Raw genomic sequence first — 6,275 nt, forward strand, 5'->3', positions numbered from 1 at the left:
CATCTCTGCGCCGGGAGTGACGGATGATCCGACACTCTCGGCGCAGAGATGGGGGGCCTGCTGGCCGCTGGGTACCGATCCGGCGCTGGGACTGTGCTGGGCCACCTAGAAGCCCGAGGCCCTGGTGCGTCCGCACCACCTGCACTGGCGGTAGTTCCGCCACTGGTTTCAGTATCCCTTTTAGAGCCACCTTCACATCTTTATCTTTTAGGTCAGTGGTTCTCAACCTGTGTAACCTCAAGATCCTCATTTGTCCTTGGTAATTAAGTCATGACCCAAGTCGCACTGCACTGGAACACATAGCATTGTGGTACTGTGGTTTCTGGTGCAGGTGATCAAACTGTGGGCGGGAGGTGTATTTGGGGTGAAATTCAAATAAATTGCAATGTACTACACCTCCCCCACCAGAACGTGCAGTAGGTGTGATTACGTAGTACAGGGGTTTGCAACTTAGCTTTGCCTTCTACTTTAAAGGATAATTAAACCCTCCAGTTTTTTTGCATATATCTACTGCCAGAAAGCAGTAGATATATGCAAAAACTTAAAAAAAAAAAAAAAAACTCTTTAAAAGAGATGTCTTTGCCGCACGCTCCCATCCGAAAATATGAAAAATCTTGGGTGGCCACAAGGGATCTTGAGGTGGGTGCATGCGCAGTTCACATTTTCAGCTGGGAGATGAGGAGAGACACAAGGTAAGTCTATGGACAGCATGCACCCGCATGCAGACACCGTGGGACATGAGAGATGAGGAGGACAGAGGAGTCAGCGCTGGATCGGAAACTCGCAGCAGCGCTGGAGGGACAGCTGAAAAGGACAGGAAAGAAGAAGAAATCGGATTAAGAGACATCATTTAAGGTAAGTGCTTAAACTAACATTGGTGGGAGGGAAAAAAATATACTTTAATGTCTACGGTTTATAGAACTTATTCATTCTATGTATAGTATTCAATTTGCCTTTATAATGGCCCTACTTTTGGGTTGCAATGGGTTATGGTATTACATACTTGTGTCTTTTTGTCCCCTTTCACAAGGAGGCAAGTTTAATTAGACAAAAAAAGTGAATATACTTAGTCACACCATCAGATGTGTCAGAGCTCATATCCTTTATTTCAGCGTGTATCCTTAGCGGGTATACATTTCTGTTGTTGCGCTGAACATTTATCTTACAATCAATGGAAAACATGACAGCTGTAGCAGTATGCAAACCGTACCACCTCTAATGCCACTGAATGTAAATAGCAGCAACAGTTCATTGTCACTGTGTATTTGCCCAGCTTATCCAAAGCGATAGGGCTTAAAGTCCATTTCCACCTTAGTAAGTGATTAGCATGTATTGTGGTAATGAAGAGGTGCAGTGATGATGTATACATGTGCACATTTTCATGCCTCACATTTTAGGCTTTCTTCGCATTTTTTATAAACCTTTTATTTGGCCTTAAGCCCAAAATTTTCTCCACAGGAAAATCAGTCAGACACCAGGTTTGGATGGTAATTAGACTTTAAACAGCTCTCCCCTTCCCTGTTATTCATTGTAAAATGATCAGTAAATAGCAGCTCTGCCTTTGCACACAATTAGTGGAGGCACCAATACTAGTATCGGTATCATTGCCGTTACCGAGTATCTGGGTATTCATACTCGCCCAAATGCTCCGATACCCCTGATACCGGAACTTCCGGTATCAGGAACCCGGGCAGCGAGTCAATACAGGCTGCCCTCCTTCCTAATTGGCTGGGAAGTCGGGTCCATGCTCTCTCGTCACTTGGTGATGAGGGCGCATGGAGCCGTCTCCCCAGCCAATCAGGAAGCCAGGCAGCGTGTAATGACTCGCTGCCTAGCTTCCTGATTGGTCAGGAAGCCGGGCAATCAGAAAGCCGGATGGCGAGTCATTATCCACCCCTCAGTCAATCAGAAAGCCGGCTTCGTGCACCCTCGTCACTTGGCTTCCTTAATGGGACTTTCGGTATCGGTATTCGGTATCAGCGAGTGTCGAAATATAAATATCGGTACTCGTACTCGATACAGTGCATTGCTGCGAAGGCACATGGAGCCATCTTCCCAGCCAAACAGGAAGCTGGGCGGCGGGTAATGACTCCCCGCCCAGCTTCCTTATTGGCCGGGATGACGGCTCCATGCTGTTTGGCCGGCTTGATGCTGGATGGCCGGGAAGCCACTCCGGCCAATCAGCATTGAGCCAGCCTGTAACAGCATGGAGCTGTGTCATTACCCGCTGCCCGGCTTCTTTAATGTGCGGGATGCCAGCTCCATGCTAATGGAAGTACCAGTATCGGTACTCGGTATCAGTGAGTGCCAAAATATAAATATCGGTACTCGTACTCGATACCGAAAACCCGGTATCAGTGCATCCCTGCACACAAATACACTGTCGGGGGGTGTGAAGGAGGGCTGCCACTCTGAATACCAATAAATGGTAGAGGTAAGCAAGAGCTTGCAAAACACAAGCAATCATTTTTACATGAGAATATGAAGAGGAAAGCTAACAAACAAAGTTAATTTGTTTGTTCCTACACAGCATCTGCATATGCCTGCTTCATGTACGCTCGGTGTACTTGCTGGCATATGTTTTTTTTAAATATATATATGTTTATTTTTTATATCTGTTGTAAATGTGCATTTGTAATGTGGGAAAGAGGAATAAGGAAGTACGAATGTTTAACCTGCCATAATATGTATACCAATAACCCTCATGTAATATAACAATCCTCAGAAAGATTGTAAAATCAGTATAATAGGGGACGATATTTTTTTTACCGGCATTTGCTTTCTTACGTTTTAAGGAACTTAATAGAGTAAAGGATTTTGAGAACAGAGGATCCCAGCTGAATAACAGGTTGAGTCTTTCTGGAAGGTTAGATGAATCTAAAACAATAAAACCCTAACCCTAAAAACACTATAACATTTTAGCCTGCAATGCTAACGCCTACTGATAAAGCTGGGTAAAATTGTAAATCTTATTTAAAGAAACATTGTCAAACAAAGTAATAGTACCTCTTGATAGCCTCCCCTTCCCCTAACAAGGTATACTCATCAATCAAAGCTCCATCTCTGCCTCCCTGCTGAAGGAATCCATCCAGAATATGGTCTGGTGCTGGAGCTTACTCAGATGGATAACATTGCTGCCACATTCCATAGTGATGGATGAATCTGATTGGGTTTAATTTACCAAGGATTCGGCAACTCTTATTCAAAGTTTGGGAAAGTTGGGAAATTTAGTTGTGTAAATCCCATTGAAATATACGGTGAGTGTGAAACTTGTTGTTAAATTCTGGTTATCTTTAGGGCTAATAGGTACACTACTGTCAACTAGACATGTGCATTCGGATTTGGACGAACCGGCAAAACAACGAAATTCAGTTGACTCGGCGGTTCGTCTGAATCGAAAATACTGAATTTATTATATGCCCGAATATACAAAAACTATATTCAGGCATGCATAAATTTGTTTTCAGAAAGTGCGGTGGCCATATTGGCCCTCAGCGTATTCTGCACATGCCCGCCGCCATCTTGGGGGAGGAGCATATAACATCACATGATGGTGACGTCACACACGGAATGAGCGGTGGCCATATCGGCCGCCGGCGCGTTCTTCGCTTGCACGTCCCCATCTTGGAGTATATCTTGTGTGGCAGTGTAAGCCAATGCCACGGTGTAGGATGGCGACTTTGGCACCCAGGACTCTCAGCCAGAGGGGCTGAGAGGGTCCAGAATGTGAAACACGTTATAAGGAAGAACCTGGCTTTTCAGGTCTGTCCAGGTTTTCCTATTTGTAGCTGGGATCTGGAGCTCTGGAGATTTCGTAGAGCTCTGGGTGGGATGAGATCTCCAGTCCTGGGGCCAGGTGTTGCCATTGACCAGCCTGGGCTAATCAGGTGGCTGAGAGCAGCCTTATCAGGAAACCAGCCCAGTGCTCAGGGGAGTGTTGGAGTTGTGTGGGTGCAGGAAGCACAAAGCCACAGCAGACTCAGGTGCGTGTGGGACACGTGGAACAGCCAGGGAAGGCTGGGAGAGGTCAGGAAGGTCGGTGACTCTAGGACCGCTGGGACACACTGCTGGGAGAGCATAGTGAGGGCTCATGAGGAAAGCCATATAAAGGACTGTCTTATGCTGCTGCTGCAGGCTATTTTGTGTTTGTCCTTTTAATAAACTGCATTCTACTTGATTTACCTGGACTACAGTGGAGTGTCCTTGTTACACTTGGTATACACCAAGATGGCGGCGCTCGAACATGCGGGTGCTGCCATCTTGGTGTATACCAAGATACACTCCAAGATGGAGGCACGCATGAGAGGAGGCCAAAATGTCCACCGCTCGTTCTGCAGTTTCAGTGTGCGGTTTCAGAATCGGAGGCTCACTGCCTCCGAATCCGAAACAACATAAAAATGTGTTTTCTTTAACGAAACAAATGAAAATGTTTTTTGTTTTCATTTGTTTCGTCCGAAAACAATTTTTTTTGCTGTGCACATGTCTACTGTCAACTGCCATGGGGGACCAATGCAAAATTTAAAAAAAATAAAAATACCATGCAGCAAGGAGAGGGTCTTTTAATGTGGATTGGAGGGTAACACTAAAAATATGCATATCCTTTAGATAACATGCTTGGGGGATGCTTTAAAGCAATATGTAGATGCAATGACAACACATATTTGATTGTTACATTGATTTTTTCTTGTAAAATTAGTTTGGCTTACATACAACAGCAGCATCCCAATATAATTAACTTCAGTTTGAAATCAAGGCTTTTTTTCAGGTAGCTATTTTCTATCAAACTCTCATTAAGAATTAAGCAACTACAGATGATACAGCGGTGTAAAATTGGCCTGCATCAAGACATTTTTAACAAGTCCCCACATATTGTGTTCCACAATCACACTCATTCACATATACACTATATTACCAAAAGTATTGGGACACCGGCCTTTACACGCACGTGAACTTTAATAACATCCCAGTCTTAGTCCGTAGGGTTCAATATTGAGTTGGCCCACCCATTGCGCTTCAACTCTTCTGGGAAGGCATCCACAAGGTTTAGGAGTGTGTCTATAGGAATGTTTGACCATTTTTCTGAAGCGCATTTGTGAGGCCGGGCTCGCAGTCTCCGCTCTAATTCATCCCAAAGGTGTTCTACCTGTGCAGGCCAGTCAGGTTCCTCCACCCCAAACTAGCTCATCCATGTCTTTAAGGACCTTGCTTTGTGCACTGGTGGGCAGTCAGGTTGAAAGAGGAAGTGGCCCCAAACTGTTCCCACAAAGTTGAGAGCATGAAATTGTCCAAAATGACTTGCTATGCTGATGCCTTAAGAGTTCCCTTCACTGGAACTATAGGGCCAAGGCCAATACCTTAAAATCCACCCCACAACATAATCCCCCCTCCACCAAACCTTACACTTGGCATAATGCATTTAAGCAAGTACCGTTCTCCTGGCAACCCCTAAACCCAGACACGTCCATTGGATTGCCAGACAGAGAAGCATGATTTGTCACTCCAGAGAACACGTCTCCACTTCTCTAGAGTCCAGTGGCGGCGTGCTTTACAACACGGCATCCGACGCATTGCACTTGGTGATGTGAGGCTTGGATGTAGCTGATCGGCCATGGAAACCCATTCCATGAATCTCTGTACGCACTGTTGTTGTGCCAATCTGAAGGCCACACAAAGTTTGGAGGTCTGCAGCTATTGACTCTGCAGACAGTTGGTGACTTCTGTGCACTATGTGCTTCAGCATGCGCTGACCCCGCTCTGTCATTTTACGTGGCCTACCACTTCATGGCTGAGTTGCTGTTGTTCCCAGTCGCTTCCACTTTGTTATAATACCACTAACAGTTGATCGTGGAATATTTAGTAGCAAGGAAATTTCACGGAACACCTGAATCCAATGATTTGGAGGGGCATCCTAATACTTTTGGTAATATAGTGTAAGTTACATTGATGGTTTCACGTGAAATAAATGTATCTATTTTACATTCTTCTATTGGTGGAAACAAATGATTTCTCATGTTTCATATTTTCCTAAATGATTTAAACTGGCAACTGAAGCTATTCCTCAGTGCATGCCTTCCTACAGATACTCCTAAGAGTCCAGCATATCTCTTGATACAGTTCCTCTATTGATTTAAGCATTGTTTGAGCTTCCCAAACTTTGTTAGTTTTTGTGACTTTACTTTATTGCAACCTGTGTGGTGCACTCATGTTATCACTTCACATTCTTAGAAGCATCTAGCGTTCCAGGCTACTTTGACTTTAAGAGTAGGCGCCTTCCA

This window comes from Nanorana parkeri, unplaced genomic scaffold (genome assembly GCF_000935625.1).
Source record: "Nanorana parkeri isolate BGI_ZX_2015 unplaced genomic scaffold, ASM93562v1 scaffold3180, whole genome shotgun sequence".
Taxonomy (NCBI): Eukaryota; Metazoa; Chordata; class Amphibia; order Anura; family Dicroglossidae; genus Nanorana; species Nanorana parkeri.